The sequence below is a fragment of the Arachis ipaensis genome, chromosome B6, assembly GCF_059453495.1.
Source record: "Arachis ipaensis isolate K30076 ecotype BB chromosome B6, ASM5945349v1, whole genome shotgun sequence".
NCBI lineage: Eukaryota > Viridiplantae > Streptophyta > Magnoliopsida > Fabales > Fabaceae > Arachis > Arachis ipaensis.
Window position 1 is genome coordinate 128524352 of NC_142441.1, and position 20255 is coordinate 128544606.

Consider the following 20255-nt stretch of genomic DNA (forward strand, 5'->3'; position numbering starts at 1 on the left):
TCTCTTCACACCTGATAAGGGTAACTAGGATAGGACTTCAATTCCTTATACCTTGCCAAGAGTTTTATTATTTATTTAAATTAATTCCTTACAATTTACTTTCATGCCATTTACTATTCTTGCTTTTTATCGTATACATTAAAAAACCCAAAAATATACTTTTTCCATAACCAATAATAAATCATACTGCCCTGCAACTCCTTGAGAAGACGACCCGAGGTTTAAATACTTCGGTTATTTATTTTTATTGGGTTTTGTTACTTGTGACAACCAAACTTTTGTAAGAAAGGAATTCTTGTCGGTCTAGAAGCTATACTTACAACAGGAATTTATTTGTGAAAATTCTAGATCGTGCGAGAGTTTCGTTCTTTAGGGAGACACCCCACCATGGTAAACTCTTTCCATTCTCTTGTGGATATAATGAATGAATGAATTGGGTTCCATTGTGAACAGCTCTTTACTTCATAGTATATTTTGTTTTGCTTGCTAAGATGTTTATACATTCTATGCTTTGATTAGGGATGATTCTTTGAATTTGAGTTTTTGCTTGGATTGCAAGTTTTCTCAATTTATTTGAAAAATTCCCAAAAATTCAAAAATATGTTTAATTTTGCTTCTTAGCTAGTTTTAGAGTCTTAGAGGAGATTGGGAGGACCCTGAAAAAAAGAAAAGAAAAGAGAAGAAGCTACGCGCGAGCGCACGCCGGCCGTAGGTTTCGCGCTTTCTGGGCCAAGGACCAGAGAGTTGTGCCACTTTTGGGCCAACTCTGTGCCTAAACCCACGCGGACGCACTTGGCACCTCCGCGCCACAATCATCCATCAACTCATCCACGCGCAAGCGCACAGTGCGCGCACACGTGGATGCGTTTTTACATCACCCTGGCCAAAAGACCCGACAGTTATGCCAACTCTGGGCCCCTTTTGTGCCTCTGGCCCAGCGCACCGTACGCGTCTGCGCCCATGCTCAATTTACTCATCTACGCGCAAGCACAGATGGCGCTACCGCGCCACTCCTTTATTCTCCCACCCACGCAGACACTCACGGTGCGTGCACGCGTGGATTCAAAAAATTCACTTACCCAGGGACGCGAAAGCCCTAACCTCGTCACGCCCCCAATCCCCTTCTCTTCTCCAACGTCTTTCCCTCTCCTCCTCCATTTCCAAACCTCCAACTCCACTGTCTGCAACCCTCCGGCGAAGCACCACCATCGCCACACACACACCCCCCTCTCCTCGTCCTTCGCTCTATCTCCCCTCTCTCCATTCTCACTCCTCTGCCCTCTCTCTCTCACCCGTTCTCACTCCCTGCTCTACCGCCCTCAACAACCGCGACTCCATTGTCGCCGGCAAGCTTTCCACACCCATCATCGACCTTTCTTCTTCTTCCTTCACCTAAAGATCATACTTAGTCTTGCTCAAAACCCTGTTCACTCTACCCCATGCTCTGTCTCTGTTTTCGCCGATCACAGCAACATGTTCCACCGCCGTGAGCTTCGCTGTGCCACCACCACTCCTGGGCAGTGTCACCGCCCTGCTGCTTCTTCTCTCCTTCCTTTTTCCAAATTCTTTTGCCCTCTGCCTATACATTCCAGGTTCCATACCCTTCCCCTATTCTGTTCCCTGTTTCTTTATTTCTTAATTAGTTTTGTTGATTGGTTTTAGATTAGATTATTGTTTAAATTTTGTATGTTAGGTTAGATAGAGGTATATGCATGTTAGTTGATTAGGTGGTTAGAGAATCTGGGCTGAGTAGTGGATTTAGGTTGTTCTGAATAATGATGATGATTGAAAGTGTTACCGTTATATGGATTTCCCTGCTTTGTTTGTGCTGTATGGTTTACTCCTGTGCCAATTTAGATTGTTGATGCTGAGTGTTGTTTCCCTTATGACTGCTGGTTGTATAATTGCTCATTGTTGTTTGTTGCTAATTGGCTTGGTTTGAATTGCCTATTGTTGTTTGTTGCTATCTATTGGCTTAAATGTTCATTTCATATGAGTTCACATGTGATTACTGCGTGTTTAATGTCAATTATTCATATAGAATCTGAATTGATTGTTTGAATTTGGAAAATGGCCAATTTACTGCTGAAATGCTGCCGGATTTTTTCCTAACCATATTTCATGAAATAACATTGTTTAATTGATGCAACAAACTTCTATTTGACGATTTCTGTGTCAATAGAATTTTGTTTGCTAAATAGTTTTGGAAACTCTTCAAGGGTGTGTTTGCAAGTTTTGGTCATGCTTATTATATTCTTTGCTTGTTTACAATGTTGATTCACCTATATGCATTGAATAGTTTGAGTAAATCTTCAGATTGACCATAAGCTTGGTTTCCATTTGAAATTGAGCCCTATTTGCTTGCTTTCACAAGGTTGATGATTTCTTCACCCTATGAGGCTAATGTGACTCATTTTCTCTATACCCAAATCACCTTTAGTCACATGGTGCACAAAATTTTCAACTCTTATCTCAACCTTGTGAGCTTCATGGCTCATTGAAATTTGGTGTTTGAATTTCATTTATGTGCATTGTTCATTAAAGTTTTGATTTTACCAACACCAATTCATACAATTCTGGTGATCTTTACATTGATTGATAACTTGTTTTCATAATTGGTTGTTTTTGGCAATATCATATTTCATCATCAATGACTATATGCAATTCATGGTTGTGAGTATGCTTGCAACCCTGTTTTGTACACTTCTTTTAATTGAGCCGATAACTGTCATATCACTGATTTTTGCACTAATTTCTAACTCTAACTTGATTAACCAACTGATTTCTTCCTTTTGTTTTGAATATAACTATTTTAATCATTCTTTTGAATATGGCATTTCTTAGGCTCAATGAACAAGTTTTGTGCAATTATGGTTTGAATTCTTGGTTTGTGACTTGGTTTGAATTCTAAATTCTGTTACTTGCATTTCAAGAATTCTCTTTTCTTCACTCACTTCATGAATATGTTTTACTTTGAGTGCTTTATATCTACTTGGCTAACTGCTTATATCATATCATAAATGTTTTTCAGGATGTCAGACAAAGGAAAAGCTATAGCCACTACTTCAAAGAAGAGAAAGCGCTCTAAAGCCTCTACCCCTTCACCTTATGCAAACTATGCTAAGAATCCCCTGAATGAAGTGGACAAAGAGAATCAGTTACTCCCATTCACTGACCCAATCAAATTCCCCAACCTCTACTGTGACCTTCGCTTCCCTAAATTCCGGAAGACGAACCTGAACATTGAAAAGTAGCTGGTCCTTCCCAATGATGTGAGACGCGCCATAAACACCTGCATTCTGGAGTTGGGATTGGACTTTGTTGATAGAGATTTGGGGAGGATAAACACTTCATGGGTGAGAGAGTTCTACTATAACTTCTTTCGTTCCACTCTTGATTCGGTCCAAGTGTGGGGTAGAGAGATTTTGATCACCGAGGTTGCTATCGGGGAGGCATTGCTTTGCCGACCTCGTACTGGTGACTCATGCGCTTGTCAGCAGACAGAGGTAGCTATCCACTGCATGACTTTTGATTATGAGGCGCTGAAGCGCGTGATTGCCACACCTGACTCCCCTTGGGTGATGGATTATGGGAACAAGTAGCCCAAGGGAATGCGTTTCACTTATCTGTCGAGAGAGGCTAAGACTTGGCAGCATATATTCGCCCATTATGTCCTGCCCACCACTCACTTCTCAGAGATTCCGATGGATATGCTGGTTCTGATTGGGTGTGTGATGGAGGAGAAGGAGGTAGACTTCCCCCGGTTGATCAGACAGAGTATGTGGCACGCGCATATCCGTAGTCTCTTGCCATTCTCTACACTGGTCACCAGCATGATTGAGCTGGCTGATGTCCCGTGGGAGGACGATGATGTGACACCACCACCCCCAGATGAGGACGACAAGGAGATTACCATTTCATGGGGTGGGTGGGTGCACGAGAATCTTCCACCCAGACGCTGTTCCCGAGCCAGAGTAGTGGAGGAGGTAGCTCAGCCCTCATCATCAGCAGCAGCAGTAGGAGCCCCCGCTACTTCAGCAGCGGCAGCATCCTTACCACCACCACCTGCACCTGAGCCGACTTACCTGTTGGTACAGCACCTATTTTGCTTCATGGAGCGCAGCGAGCATCGTATCATGCGACGTCTTGATCGCATAGACCAGGTGTTCATATCACAGGGCATCGAGCTACCTCTACTCCCGGACTCTTCCGCCTCCGACGAGCAGGATCAAGAGGAGGAGCATACTGAGGAGCCGATTCAGCAGGAGGCACCACCAGAGACACAGGCCACCACTGAGGTCCAGCAACCTCCTGAGGATCCACAGCCTGAGCTACAGCCTGATCCACAGCCTGAGACACAGCCACAGACAGAGCCACAGCCTGAGCCACAGCCCGGCATGATTGTTGACCCCATCCCGAGCTTCAGCAGTAGCATCGAGGACGATGCTTCATCCTAAAGTGTGGAGAAGTCACCGTTCGTGACCTGTGTATTGCATTTATATGGTGAACTTTCAGACATCTATCCCTAGTTTCAGCTACTTTATCTTTATTTTATTTCGTACTTTATCTTTGAGATCATTTCGGGATTACTGTATATATTTGTTATTGTGCATACCCTTATTTTGGTTGTTACATACTTTTATTATATATGTGTATATTTCATTTTGGCTTGTGATTGTGATTAGGAAAATATATTTTGGAATGTTAAAACCTAGTTGACCCTTTTCATACAAGAGATGTATTTTGATTGAAAAAGGGGATAAACTAGAGAAATTTTTTTTAAAAAATTTTCTAAATCACAACCTTGCATTAGAATAAGCTTAGTCAATATGATGAAATTTTCCAAGAATTCCATTTCTAGGGTACCACCCCAATTGTTTTAAATTTTTTTTAGAACTTGCTTGATTAATACACCTTGTGGATCATGTTTTGAGCAAAGAACACAAGCATGAGAGTTTTGAGCCTAATTTTGTGGTTACATCATATAACCACTTATTTTCATTCTTGTGCGCATTATTCTCTTCCTATGATTGTAATCCTTGATTTGTTTGATTCTTTATATCCATTATTTTGTGTATACATGCATTTATATGATTGAGGCTATTGTTCAATTAGCTCACTTACCCAAATAGCCTACCTTTTATCTTCTATTGCTAGCCAATTTTGAGCCTATGCTTAACCCATTTGTTCTTAATCGTAGCACATTACAAACCTAAGTGAAAAATAATAAATATCCCTTGTTTGGATCTTTGATTAGCTTAGGCTAGTGAGAGTGTTCATCATTAGAATTTGGGAAAGTTGGGTACATTGGGTAGAGATAAAAGCATTATTTGTAGTTGTGTGAAAATTTTGGGAATTGGGTGCATACTCATATATTAATCATATGTAAACCATATGTATTGATATCCTTGTATATATTTTAGCAAAAAAAAAAAACTAGAAAAAGAATTGCAATAAAAAGGGAACAAATTGTCCCAAGGTTTAAAGTTCAATAAATTCAATGCATGTATGCGGTGATCAAAAGAGAAAATATGAGTATGTGTGGAAAAGTGAAGAATGGATAGCTAGGTTTGTTTAGAATTGTATAGGTTGTCATAGGTTAGGTGAGAAGTTTAAGTTAATCAAGGATCCAAATTTCAAGCTCACTTGACCATATGCATCCTACCTTAACCCTAGCCCCATTACAACCTATGGGAAAGTCCTCATGATATTTGTATGCATGCATAAAGTAATTGTTGATTGTTAGATGAAAAACAAATCTTGGAAAGCATGATTGGGGGAGAATTGAGTGAATCAACCCCATACACTTGAGTGCCTAGAGCGGATACACATCCGGCGAGGGTTCGATCGCTCAATTACATGTTTCCACCCATGATCATCTTTTCTTGCAAGTTTGTAAAATCTTTCAACGATTCAATCCAATTGTGGTTTGCTTTGATTGCTATTGCCTTAGCCCTTATGCTTGCATATGTATTCTGGGAGATTGATTTATTTTGACTAAGTCATTGCATTCAAGTAAATAGGTTACCTATAGATAGATTGCATTTAGTTAGTTTGCATTGAATAAAAGTTGATACTCTTTACTTCTTTCTTGATTTTAGCATAAGGACATGCTTAGTTTAAGTGTGGAGAGATTTGATAAACCCCAATTTTGTGGTTTATTTTGTGCTTATTTTAAGGGATTTTATCACATTTTTCCACATTTATTCAATGAAATAGCATGGTTTTGTGATTTTCCCTTGAATTATGTTTAAGTGTAAAAACATGCTTTTTAGGCCCTTAAATTGGTGATTTTGATTCACTTTAATTCCATTGGATGCCTTGATGTGTTTGTTAAGTGATTTCAGGTTCATAAGGCAAGTATTGGATGGAAGAAATGAGGAGAAAAGTATACAAAGTGGAGAATGCATGAAGAAACAAAGATTGTGAATGCATCAATGGGCCCGCACGCGCACAAGGTGCGCATGCACAGAAGTGATTTCACATAAGGACACGCATGCGTACATGCCACGTACACGCGGATGAAGAAACAGCCAATCGACGTGCACGCGCACATGGCGCGTACGCGCCGATACTAGCACGTGACCCACTTAAAGGCAAAACGCTGGGGGCGATTTCTGAGCTGTCCAGGCCCAAATCTAACTTCTTTCTGAGCGTATTTCATGCAGAATTGAAGTCCAAGCAAAGGGGGAGTAATTAGTTAGTCAACATGAGCCTTTAGTTAGTTTTCTAGAGAGAGAAGCTCCCTCTTCTCTCTAGAATTAGGTTAGGATTAGGTTAAATTGTTGTAGATCCATGTTTAATTCCTTGCTTTCATCTTGCTTATTTTATAATTTCTCATGTCTAAGTCTTGAACTCTTTAGTTGTAATGTTAATTTCTCATTTTGTCTTCCTTTGTAATGATGAACTCATGTTGGATTTGGTTTACAATTAATGCAATTTGATGTTGATGTTTCTTTCATGTTGATCTTGCTTGCTATTGTTGAGTTCTTGCTTATAATAGTTATGGTTCTTCTTAATTTTAGAATTTTGTGATGTTTACTTTTATTGCACATTAGGTATTTGATGTAATGCTTCCTATAATTTTTGAGTAGCTCTCTTGACCCTTAGCCTAGGTTGAGGGGATTAAGTGATCTTGAGTCTTTGGGCTTCATTGAATTGGTAATTCTAGAACCCTTGGGGATCGATTTGATAACCATTGACTCTAGCCTACTACTAAGTTAATTAGTAGCTAGGTTGGAACTTATGGATTGATGTTGATCAAGCCATTTGATGTACTCCAAGCCTAGGAGTAGATATTACGTACTTAAGGCCTTAGTCAGTAGACTTAATGAGCTCGGTTCCGCATGATTATCAATGTTTGAATTGTGACAAGGATAGTGATCTCGATTACCTAAGTCTTAACCACAAGTCCTTTATCTTGCTTTCTTTAATTGCTTGTTTGATTTATGCGTCTTGCTCATTTATTTTATTGCCCCTTTTATCAACCAAACCCCCCTTTTACCCCTTGCATTCTCATAGCTAATAGTTGACCACTTCATTGCTATCCTCGTGAGACGACTCGGAGTTTAAATACTTCGGTTAATTCTTATTGGGGTTTGTACTTGTGACAAAACCAAAAACTTAATTTGATGTGAGAATTGTTTGTTGGTTTGGAGCTATGCTTACAACGGAGCAATCCCTTTCTTTAGGAAGAAAATCTAGACCGACAACAATCTCTGTTCACCAAATTAATGGCGCCGTTGCCGGGGATAGCAATGGTGCTATGTTATTAGCTATTGTATATATTGTGAATAGCTTGATGTTTGGTTTGTTTGTTGGCTTTTGCTAGTTGTAGGATTTTATTTTCTTTGTTTCTTATTAGTTTTATTTTTGTCTTCTCTTCCACTATGAATTCTCATCACTTTGGCTATGAGTGTAGTTCAAACTATATTGTAGGAAATGGAAGCTTTAATAAGGATGTGCATCAAGGATTTGGAAATCAAAGATGGGAGGAACCCCAAGCTCGAGAACAACCTTCTTGGCAACAACCCCCTCTGAACTCACATGGGTATAATCCTGATCCTAATGCATACCAATCCAACGTGTGTGATGACCCTTATTGTGATTGTCAACCACAACCACCACATGCATATAAACCCCATCCGCAACATAATTTTGAACTACCTCACTCACAAGCCTACTACCACCATTTACCTCCATATGACCCCAACCCATACCCACCATACCAACCACCATATGAACCATATCTAGAACCACCACCTTCCCAATACCAATACTCCCATGAACCACAAAGTCCATACGTACCACCTCAAGAATTTCACCAATATGAACTACCTTCCAATTACAACAACCTTCCCTCAAACAAGGAACCTTCTCTTCCACCATCATCTCCCGATGAAGCCCCCATGTTGGAATGGAGAGATCTTGAATCTCATATCTTAAGGCGACAAGAGGAGGATGAAAAAAAGTTTGTAGAGTTAAGAACAAAAATGGCTATCATGGTAGAAGCCATTCGTAACATGGTCTCATCCCGCCTAAGCCTATGCGCTCAGGGTGCTCCCGTTGTTGAATGTGGAGAAGCAACCAAAGAGCTTAGTGAAAGAGTGAACTTGAAGCTCCACGGAGAGGAGGATGAGTCAAGACAAGAAATGCAACAAGTGGAAGAGGTAGAAATTAATGAACAAAAGGAAGTAGTGGTTGGATGTTTAGGATATGTTGAGCACATAAAGGAATCTCAAGTTGAAGAGACCTTTTCCACGAAGTTTGGAAGAGATGTTAAAGAGGAGAGTGATGTTGAGGAAGTGGATAGAGAATCGAAGGAAATTGATCAAGAAGTGGATTCCATCATTAGTGATTTTTTGTCCACATTGATCAGTCCTCTTGATGATCTTGTTGAGCCTTCTTCTAATAAATTAGAAAGCAATGTTGAGGAGGACGTGCAACTTCCAAGGTAATTGGTGAATGACGAATTGGAAGAAGTGTTCCAAGCAACAAGCCCTCCTATCTACGATGATTCCGCATCAACATATGACCCCTTTGAGTTTGATGAGTCCTTCCCCATTGTGCTTAGAATTAATGACGAGGTAGACTTCACTAAACCTCCTATCTATGATGAGAGTGATGGGGAAGAAATAGAAGAAATTGGTGAAGAAGAGTGTAAACTTGAAGAAACTTGGCGAGAGATAAAGCTCGAAGAACCCTGCCAAGTGGTGGAAAACTATAGAAAAGGATTGACGGGAGTGGAGCGTGCTTTGTCAAGATCATTGGGAACTCGTCCACCTATGTTGTCATTTAATCCTTCATTTGAGTGGGTAAAACTTCTAACTCTCAGTTTTATTAACCCACTTGAATATGGTTTGCTTGAGACGGATGGCCAACTTAGGGTGCTTTGTGGAATTAAGCGAAAAAGGAGGATGTTTAGTGGTTGGCGTTGTAAATCTAGACTCATTATGGTTGGAAGCTCAAAATTGAAGAGTACGGATTGGTGTAATACTCAACTAAATGGGTCTAGGAGTATAGTTTGGTGCTTTCACGAGAATTCAACTTTCTTGCCACCCAGACAGAATCAAGGCGATCAATTAAAAGATGGGTGCAAAGATAGGATATGGGATCCTGGATCACACCATGAAAACTAATGTTGGGAGCTCATGTCTTGGAGAGAACCTCGCCAATGCGTGGCGAAAATGGTTGGAACTTCTAACAACCAATTGAAGGACAAGCATTCTTGGAGGTTCAAGGATGGATACAAGCATTAATGGTGCGCAGAAATCGTGACGGTTCTATTCCTTGGTAACGGCGCTAAAAACTTGGTATGCACATTCATAATCTTAGTTCTTTGTCACAACTTCGCACAACTAACCAGCAAGTGCACTGGGTCATCCAAGTAATAAACCTTACGTAAGTAAGGGTCGATCCCACAGAGATTGTCGGCTTGAAGCAAGCTATGGTCACCTTGTAAATCTCAGTCAGGCGGATTCAATTGATTATGGAGATTTAGTAATTAAAAGATAAATAAAACGTAAAATAAATATAGTGATACTTATGTAATTCATTGATGAGAATTTCAGATAAGCGTATAGAGATGCGTTCGTTCCTCCTGAATCTCTGCTTTCCTGTTGTATTCATCCAATCATTCATACTCCTTTCTATGGCAAGCTGTATGTTAGGCATCACCGTTGTCAATGGCTACATCCTGTCCTCTCAGTGAAAATGGTCCAATGCGCTGTCACTGCATGGCTAATCATCTGTCGGTTCTCGATCATACTGGAATAGGATCCATTGATCCTTTTGCGTCTGTCACTACGCCCAGCACTCGCGAGTTTGAAGCTCGTCGCAGCCATCCCTTCCCAGATCCTACTCGGAATACCACAGACAAGGTTTAGACTTTCCGGATCTCAAGAATGGCCGTCCATGGATTCTAACTTGTACCACGAAGATTCTGATTAAGGAATCCCAGAGATACTCATTCAATCTAAGGTAGAACGGAAGTGGTTGTCAGGCACGCATTCATAAGTTGGGAATGATGATGACTGTCACGATCATCACATTCATATTGAGGTGCGAATGAATATCTTAGAATCGGAATAAGTTTGAATTGAATAGAAAAACAATAGTACTTTGTATTAATTCATGAGGAACAGCAGAGCTCCATACCTTAATCTATGGTATGTAGAAACTCTACTGTTGAAAATACATAAGTGATGAAGGTTCAGGCATGGCCGAATGGCCAGCCCCCAAAACGTGATCAAAGGATCAAAAGACAATCCAAAGATGTAAATACAATAGTAAAAAGTTCTATTTATGCTAAACTAGTTACTAGGGTTTACAGAAATGAGTAAATGATGCAGAAATCCACTTCTGGGGCCCACTTGGTGTGTGCTTGGGCTAAGCATTTAGCTTTATACGTGTAGAGGCTTCTCTTGGAGTTGAACGCCAGTTTGTAACCTGTTTCTAGCGTTTAACTCCACTTTGCAACCTGTTTCTGGCGTTTAACTCCAGAATGCAGCATGGAATTGGCGTTGAACGCCAGTTTGCGTCGTCTAAACTCGGGAAAAGTATGGACTATTATATATTGCAGGAAAGCCCTGGATGTCTACTTTCCAACGCAATTAAGAGCGCGCCATCTGGAGTTCTGCAGCTCCAGAAAATCCACTTTGAGTGCAGGGAGGTCAGAATCCAGCAGCATCTGCAGTCCTTCTTCAACCTCTGAATCTGATTTTTGCTCAAGTCCCTCAATTTCAGCCAGAAAATATCTGAAATCACAGAAAAACATACAAACTCATAGTAAAGTCCAGAAATGTGATTTTTATTTAAAAACTAATAAAAATATACTAAAAACTAACTAAATTATACTAAAAGCTATGTAAAAACAATGCCAAAAAGCGTATAAATTATCCGCTCATGTAATTCACATCTGCTATTGCAGGGTTCTCAGGATCATAAGCTTCTTCTTCAGAAGAGGCCTCTTTAGTACTGTTGGATGATTCCTTCAATCCATTTAGACTCTGAGAGATCATATTGACTTGCTAAGTCAATATTTTATTCTGAGCCAATATGACATTCAGAGTATCAATTTCAAGAACTCCCTTCCTCTGAGGCGTCCCATTACTCACAGGATTCCTTTCAGAAGTGTACATGAAATGGTTATTTGCAACCATGTCAATGAGTTCTTGAGCTTCTGCAGGCGTTTTCTTTAGGTGAATGGATCCACTTGCAGAATGGTCCAATGACATCTTTGATAATTCAGACAGACCATCATAGAATATATCCAGGATGGTCCATTCTGAAAGCATGTCAGAAGGACACTTTTTGGTCAGTTCCTTGTATCTCTCCCAAGCTTCATAGAGGGATTCATCTTCCTTTTGTCTGAAGGTTTGAACATCCACTCTAAGCTTACTAAGCTTTTGAGGAGGAAAGAACTTGGCTAAGAAAGCCGTGACTAGCTTATCCCAAGAGTTCAGGTTGTCTTTAGGTTGAGAGTCCAACCATATTCTAGCTCTGTCTCTTACAGCAAACGGGAAAAGCATAAGCCTGTAGACCTCGGGATCAACCCCATTGGTCTTAACAGTATCACAGATCTGCAAGAATTCAGTTAAGAACTGAAAAGGATCTTCTGATGGAAGTCCATAAAACTTGCAGTTCTATTGCATCAGAGAAACTAATTGAGGTTTCAGCTCAAAGTTGTTTGCTCCAATGGCAGGGATTGAGATGCTTCTTCCATGTAAATTGGAATTAGGTGCAGTAAAGTTACCAAGCATCCTCCTTGCATTGTTATTATTTTCGGCCATGTCTCCTTCTTTTTTGAAAATTTCTGTCAGATTTTCTCCAGAGAGTTGTGCTTTAGCTTCCCTTAGCTTCCTCTTTAGAGTCCTTTCAGGTTCAGGATCAGCTTCAACAAGAAAATTCTTATCCTTGTTCCTGCTCATATGAAAAAGAAGAAAACAGAAAAGAAAATATGGAATCCTCTATGTCACAGTATAGAGATTCCTTTATGTGAGTAGAAGAAGAGAAATTCGAACACCATGAGGAAGAGAGGCTTCGAATTTTTAGATGAAGAGAAGTGTTAGTGAATAAATAAAATAATTAGAAAGAGATGAGAGGGGGAGAGAATTTTGAAAATTAAATAAAAAGAAAAGAAAAATATTTTTGTTTTTTAATTAAAATTAAAATTAAAATTCGAAAATTAGAAAGAGAAATGAAATTAAATTAAATTAAAATTTATACAAATTGTTAATTAAAAAGGAATTTTGAAAAAGAGGGAAGGAATTTTCGAAAATTAGAAAGAGAGAGTTAGTTAGGTAGTTTCGAAAAAGATATGATTGAAACAAAAAGATAGGATTAGTTTGAAAAAGATTTGAAAATCAATTTTAAAAAGATAAGAAGTTAGAAAAGAAGTTAGAAAAGATTTTGAAATTGATTTTGAAAAAGATGTGATTGAAACTTATTTTGAAAAAGATTTGAAAAAGAAAGATTTGATTTTTGAAATCAAAGTTGATTAATTGACTAACAAGAAACAAAAAGATATGATTTTAAAATTTAAAGGTTGAACCTTTCTTAATAGGCAAGTAACAACTTGACATTTTTGAATCAATCACATTAATTGTTAGTAAAAGATTTTGAAAATATGAAATAGAAATAAGAAAAAGATTTTGAAAATTAATTTGAATTTTTTTTTGAAAATATAAAAGAAAAAAATGAAAAAGATTTGAAAAAGATAGAATTTTTAAATTGAAAATTTAATTTGACTCATAAGAAACAACTAGATTTTAAAAATTTTTGAAAAAGTCAACTCAAATTTTCGAAAATTTATGAGTGAAAAAGAGAAAGATATTTTTTTGATTTTTGAATTTTTAATGATGAAAGAGAAAAACATCAAAAAGACTCAATGCATGAAAATTTTGGATCAAAACACATGATGCATGCAAGAACACTATGAATGTCAAGATGAATACCAAGAACACTTTGAATGTCAAGATGAATACCAAGAACTTATTTTTGAAAATTTTGAAGAAAAGAAAAACATGCAAGACACCAAACTTAGAAATTTTTAATTTTTAGACACTAAGAATTCAACAATGCATATGAAAAATAAGAAAAGACACAAAACAAGAAATTTTAAAGATCAAACAAGAAGACTTATCAAGAACAACTTGAAGATCATGAAGAACATCATGCATGAATTTTCGAAAAATTTTTAAGAAAAATAAAAGAATGCAATTGACACCAAACTTAAAAATTGACACTAGACTCAAACAAGAAACATAAAATTTTTGGTTTTTATGATTTCATTAATTTTTTTGGTTTTTTTTTTCGAAAATAAGAAATAAAAAGCTTAAAATTAAAATAAAATTACCTAATCTGAGCAACAAGATGAACCGTCAGTTGTCCAAACTCGAACAATCCCCAGCAACGGTGCTAAAAACTTGGTGCCCAGAAATCGTGACGGTTCCATTCCTTGGTAAGGGTGCTAAAAACTTGGTACGCACGTTCATAATCTTAGTTCTTTGTCACAACTTCGCACAACTAACCAGCAAGTGCATTGGGTCGTCCAAGTAATAAACCTTACGTGAGTAAGGGTCGATCCCACGGAGATTGTCGGCTTGAAGCAAGCTGTGGTCACCTTGTAAATCTCAGTCATGCGGATTCAATTGATTATGGAGATTTAGTAATTAAAAGATAAATAAAACGTAAAATAAAGATAGTGATACTTATGTAATTCATTGATGAGAATTTCAGATAAGCGTATAGAGATGCGTTCGTTCCTCCTGAATCTCTGCTTTCCTGTTGTCTTCATCCAATCATTCATACTCCTTTCTATGGCAAGCTGTATGTTAGGCATCACCATTGTCAATAGCTACATCCTGTCCTCTCAGTGAAAATGGTCCAATGCGCTGTCACTGCATGGCTAATCATCTGTCGGTTCTCGATCATACTGGAATAGGATCCATTGATCCTTTTGCGTCTGTCACTACGCCCAGCACTCACGAGTTTGAAGCTCGTCGCAGCCATCCCTTCCCAGATCCTACTCGGAATACCACAAACAAGGTTTAGACTTTTCGGATCTCAAGAATGGCCGTCCATGGATTCTAACTTATACCACAAAGATTCTGATTAAGGAATCCCAGAGATACTCATTCAATCTAAGGTAGAACAGAAGTGGTTGTCAGGCACACGTTCATAAGTTGGGAATGATGATGACTGTCACAATCATCACATTCATATTGAGGTGCGAATGAATATCTTAGAATCGGAATAAGCTTGAATTGAATAGAAAAACAATAGTACTTTGTATTAATTCATGAGGAACAGCAGAGCTCCACACCTTAATCTATGGTGTGTAGAAACTCTACCGTTGAAAATACATAAGTGATGAAGGTTCAGGCATGGCCGAATGGCCAGCCCCCAAAACGTAATCAAAGGATCAAAAGACAATCCAAAGATGTAAATACAATAGTAAAAAGTTCTATTTATGCTAAACTAGTTACTAGGGTTTACAGAAATGAGTAAATGATGCAGAAATCCATTTCTGGGGCTCACTTGATGTGTTCTTGGGCTGAGCATTGAGCTTTATACGTGTAGAGACTTCTCTTGGAGTTGAACGCCAGTTTGTAACCTGTTTCTGGCGTTTAACTCCAGAATGCAGCATGGAACTGGCGTTGAACACCAGTTGGTGTCGTCTAAACTCGGGAAAAGTATGGACTATTATATATTGCTGGAAAGCCCTGGATGTCTACTTTCCAATGCAATTGAGAGCGCGCCATTTAGAGTTCTATAGCTCCAGAAAATCTACTTTGAGTGCAGGGAGGTCAGAATCCAGCAGCATCTGCAGTCCTTCTTCAACCTCTGAATCTGATTTTTGCTCAAATCCCTCAATTTCAGCCAGAAAATACCTGAAATCACAGAAAAACACACAAACTCATAGTAAAGTCCAGAAATGTGATTTTTATTTAAAAACTAATAAAAATATACTAAAAACTAACTAAATTATACTAAAAACTATGTAAAAACAATGCCAAAAAGCGTATAAATTATCCGCTCATCAATAAACCACCTTGACAAGGAACCTTCCAAATGTCCAACTTAAGGACTTAAACTAAAAGTGCTTGGTGGGAGACACCCCACCATGGTAAACTCTTTCCATTCTCTTGTGGATATAATGAATGAATGAATTGGGTTCCATTGTGCACAGCTCTTTACTTCATAGTATATTTTGTTTTGCTTGCTAAGATGTTTATACATTCTATGTTTTGATTAGGGATGATTTTTTGAATTTGAGTTTTTGCTTGGATTGCAAGTTTCCTCAATTTATTTGAAAAATTCCCAAAAATTCAAAAATATGTTTAATTTTGCTTCTTAGCTAGTTTTAGAGTCTTAGAGGAGATTGGGAGGACCCTGAAAAAAAAAAAGGAATCATCTTCGCGAATCCATACTTCATAAGAAGCTAGAGGAGGCCCTAAAGGTAGCGGCAGGAGAGACCCTTGAAGATGAAAGAATAGTTGAAAGGAGTTATTATAGAAAGGAAGACATCAAGGAGGAGTCTGATTTTGTACTAGAGCAAGTGGAGAAAGCCAAAATTACTGAAGAGGAAGAAGTGGTTGAAGACTTAAGAGATGCTGAACCTCCATGGGAAAGTCAAGTTATAGAGCCTCCTTTAAAGACGTTTGAAATAGATGTTGAGGAGGGTGTACAACCTCCAAGTCATAGCCTGGTTGAAGACTTTGAAGAGATTGATCAAGAGATGGACTCAATCATTGATGAATCCTTATCTACAATTGAATCATTTCCCATTGGACCTGACATGTAGATTAAAGAAGAAGAAGCACAACCTCCCATGCCCTTGGAAAGCAATGAAGAGGAGATTGAATTGGAAGAAAGCTACCAAGAGGAAGAGGTTGAAATTGAAAAAGCTTACAAGGAGGTGGAAGAATTCAAAGAAGAGCACAAGGGAGTGGAGCTTGCAAGATCATTAGAAACACCTCTCCCAAAACCATTACCATCCAATACAACATTCAAGTGGGTAAATCTCTCATCTCTAAGCTTAATTAGCCCACTTGAATATGCTTTGCTTGAGACGGATGGGCAACTTAGAGCTCTTTGTGGCTATAAGAGTAAGAGGGAGATGGTCAATGGTTGGCAACACAATCCTAGGTTCATTGTGGTAGGAAGCTCACGGCTGAATTATCATGGTTGGAAGAATTCTAAATTGTATGGGTCTAGGAAGTCGTTTGGGTACTTCATTGAGAATTCAGATTGCTTGTCACCCGGTTGAAACAATGATGATCAACACAAAGACGGGTGCAAAAGCAAGATTTGGGATCCCAGAATTTAGCCTAACAATCAACACTCTTGGAGTCTTGTCACTTGCTTTAACTTGCTTGAAGGCTTTGTGCAACTAGTGTGGGATCCCGGAGGCTATTGGAATTACAAACACTGGTGGGGATTCCTGGATGAGTTCAAGCACAAGCCACCATGACAAGGAGCTCACCAAATGTCCAACTTAAGGACTTTAACTAAAAATGCTAGATGGGAGACAACCCACCATGGTATGATCATTCTTTTTCAATCTTAGTTTTATTTTGTTTTGTTTTATTCTTAGTTTTATCTTATTCTATTTTTCTTAGTGTTCATTCCTAATGTCCGCATCAGCATCTACATTTTTTGCATTCTGCATACTGCATAAAAAAAAAGAAGCGCATTCCACGCGTGTGCGTGAATCACGCGCACGCATCACATGCGACGCTAAACCTTACAGAAAGTTACGCGGGAGCTGTGCAAGAAGGGTGCCTTGCGCACGAGCCAACCCACATGTACGCGTGGGCGACGCGTGTGCGTCACCCGTATTTTAGTCACCCCACGCGTAAGCGTCAGCGACGCGTACGCGTCGATCGCCAGATCGGCGTCAATGGGTGATTTGGTCGAGAATTGTGCTACCTTGGTGCTGGTATTGTGCGTTTAGCACAACCAGTGGTCACGCGTACGCATGACCGACTCTTACGCGTCACTAGGATTCTTGCTCACCCACGCATAAGCGTGGACGACGCTTACGCGTCGCCTCTTCTTTTGCATACCCACGTGTACGCGTGGGCGACGCTTACGCGTCGCTTCGCAGATTCCATTCTTCTCCTTTTCTCTTTCCTTTCTCATTCTTTCCTCCTTCTTTCCTACTTTCATCTCCTCCCTCTTCCTTCTCATTTTTTTCCTCATTACATTTACATTCTTTCATTCATTGCATTTTAACTGTATGCATGTTTTTATTTTCTTTTATATGTTTATTATTTTTCTATTGGTGTTAAATGTCCTTATTCCACTGTTGCATCTCTCTTGCTTTCTTTTGGTGCTTCATGACTTGTTTTATTCTGATTGGGTATTATTATTCATAAATCAATGCTATTCTTTTATGATACTTGCATTCCATTTGTATTGATATGCACTTATACTTTCTTGCATTACCCACACCCTCTCCCCCATTGTTGCAATTCTTGCACTATTGATATGCCATTTGCTTCTATTATTTTCTCACTTGCATGTTGTAGCTACTATGTAGTTGGAACCCTCATTATATGGCATTAACTCAACCATATTTTATTTATTTTCTTATCTTTATTTCTGGATTACTTTTCTTCTTTTTTCTCTTCTTTCAGGATGGCCACCGAGAAGGGACAGGAAAAACTTCTATATGGAGAAACAGACAAGTTCCATCTGCACAATCTTTGGAGAAAAGCGTCAGTTGGAGCCACCCATCCACCTGTACATCTTAGCATGCACCGAGGACGGTGCAATCTTTAAGTGTGGGGAGGTCGATACCGATCTCCATGGGTTAGTTATTTTCTTCTCAACCCCAATGTCTTATTTTCTTTATTAGTTCATTGTTGCATTTGCATGTTTGATTGCATATTTGTTTGATTTTGTGCATATTTTACCACCACTTGGTTAAAGTAATATTTTTTTTTCAAGAAACTTTTTATAGCATTCCACTAATTTGAATTAAAATTTTTATTGAACTTGTTTGAAGAAATATTATTTTGGAACATGGTTTAGAGCTCAAACACACAAAACCTGTGAGATTTTTGAGCTTATTTGATTGGTTGCATTTTATCAACCAATATTTTATTTTTGGCGTGTGTTGTTCTCTCTAAAATTGTGATCTTTGTCTTGCTTAATTCTATATTTCTATTGTTTGATGTATGCACTTATATGATTGACGCCTTTGTTTCACTATGCTTACATACCCATATGGCCTTGCCCTTTCATTATCCTTTGCAAACCAATGTTGAGCCTATTATACCCCTTTGTTCTTTACTTTAACTCATCAATAACTCTAAGCGAAAAACAATAATGTCCTTAATTTGAATCCTTGGTTAGCTTAGACTAGTGAGAGTGCTCATGAATTAAGTGTGGGGAAAAGTGGGTTTGGAAACGTTTGGTTTAAGAATTGGGTGTTGTATATCTTTATGAAAATGTGAAAGAAATGTTTAGGACATGTTCATGCATTCAATAATTTAATCATATGCATTGAGAAAATTAAAAAAATAAAATAAAGTAAAAAAAGAGCAAATAATAAAAGGGGACAAAATGCCCCAAAGTAAATGGTGATAGCAATGCATATGTACTGTACTCGAATCAGGATGCATGAATATGTGGAAAACATGGTTAATGGATAGTTTTATTTTGTATTGTGATTACATGGATTGTCTTAAGTTAGGGGGGAAAAGTTTAAGTTAATTAAGGATTCGAATTTTAGTCCACTTGGCGAAATACAATCCTACCTTGACCTTAACCCCATTATAACCCTTAAAAGACCTCTTGATATGTGTATTTTGTGCATCAAATTAGTGTTGAGTGGTAGAAGAAAAGCAAGCCTTAGAAAGCAAGGTTAGTAGAGAATTGAGAGAGTCGAACCTTAAACACCTGAGCGATTAGAGTGCATACACTTCCAGTGAGGGTTCGATGCTCGATTCTTTGTTCCCGGCTTTCATGAACTATTTTCTTCTGCAAGTTTACTTGTACTTTATTTTGTGATTTGAATTAGTGAAATCCAGTTCATATTTGTTCTTAAAAGATTTGTTTACTTTTAACCAAGTAGATGAAAGCATTTTGCATTTAGTTGCATTCATATAAATAGGTTGTATTTCATACTTTCTACCATTCCTCTTCACTCTTTAGCTTCTCTTGAGCTTAGCATGAGGACATGCTAATGTTTAAGTGTGGGGAGATTGATAAACCACTATTTTATGGTTTATCTTGTGCTCATTTGAGTGGTTTTTATCAAGTCTTCACCCACTTATTCATAATAATTGCATGGTTTTACAAATCCTTCCTAGTTTTGTTCTATAGTTGAAAACTTGCTTCCTAGAGATATTTAATTTGTGTATTTTAATTCTCCTTTCTACCATTCGATGCCGTGATTAGTGTGTTAAGTGTTTCAGGCTTCATAGGGCAGGAATGGTTTAGAGAATGGAGAGGAACCTTGCAAAAATGGAAGGAACACAAGAAACTAAGGAGATAATTAGCGAGCATCGACGCGCACGCATGGCTCACGTGAGCGCGCGATCTGGAGAAATTTGCAGCGACGCGTGCGCGTGACTGACGCGTACGCGTAACATGCGCGATCGCTGGGGGCGATTTTTGGGCTGTTTCTGACCTAGTTTTCGGTCCAGAAAACACAGATTAGAGGCTATAAAGTGGGGGAATCCATTCATTCATAAATATAACTTCTCATATTCATAATTTTAGGTTTTTAGATGTAGTTTTCT

At 38.5% G+C, this 20255-nt stretch overlaps 1 non-coding gene and 1 pseudogene across 1 annotated transcript; both read left to right on the forward strand.

Moving 5' to 3' along the window:
• Nucleotides 1-3919: 3919 nt before the first annotated feature.
• LOC148562701 (uncharacterized) lies at nt 3920-4457 on the forward strand (annotated as a pseudogene).
• Nucleotides 4458-11789: 7332 nt separating this feature from the next.
• On the forward strand, nt 11790-11897 carry LOC148562702 (small nucleolar RNA R71). The gene has a single exon (XR_015886766.1). It is a non-coding gene; the product is annotated as a small nucleolar RNA R71 (small nucleolar RNA).
• The last annotated feature ends 8358 nt before the right edge of the window (nt 11898-20255 follow it).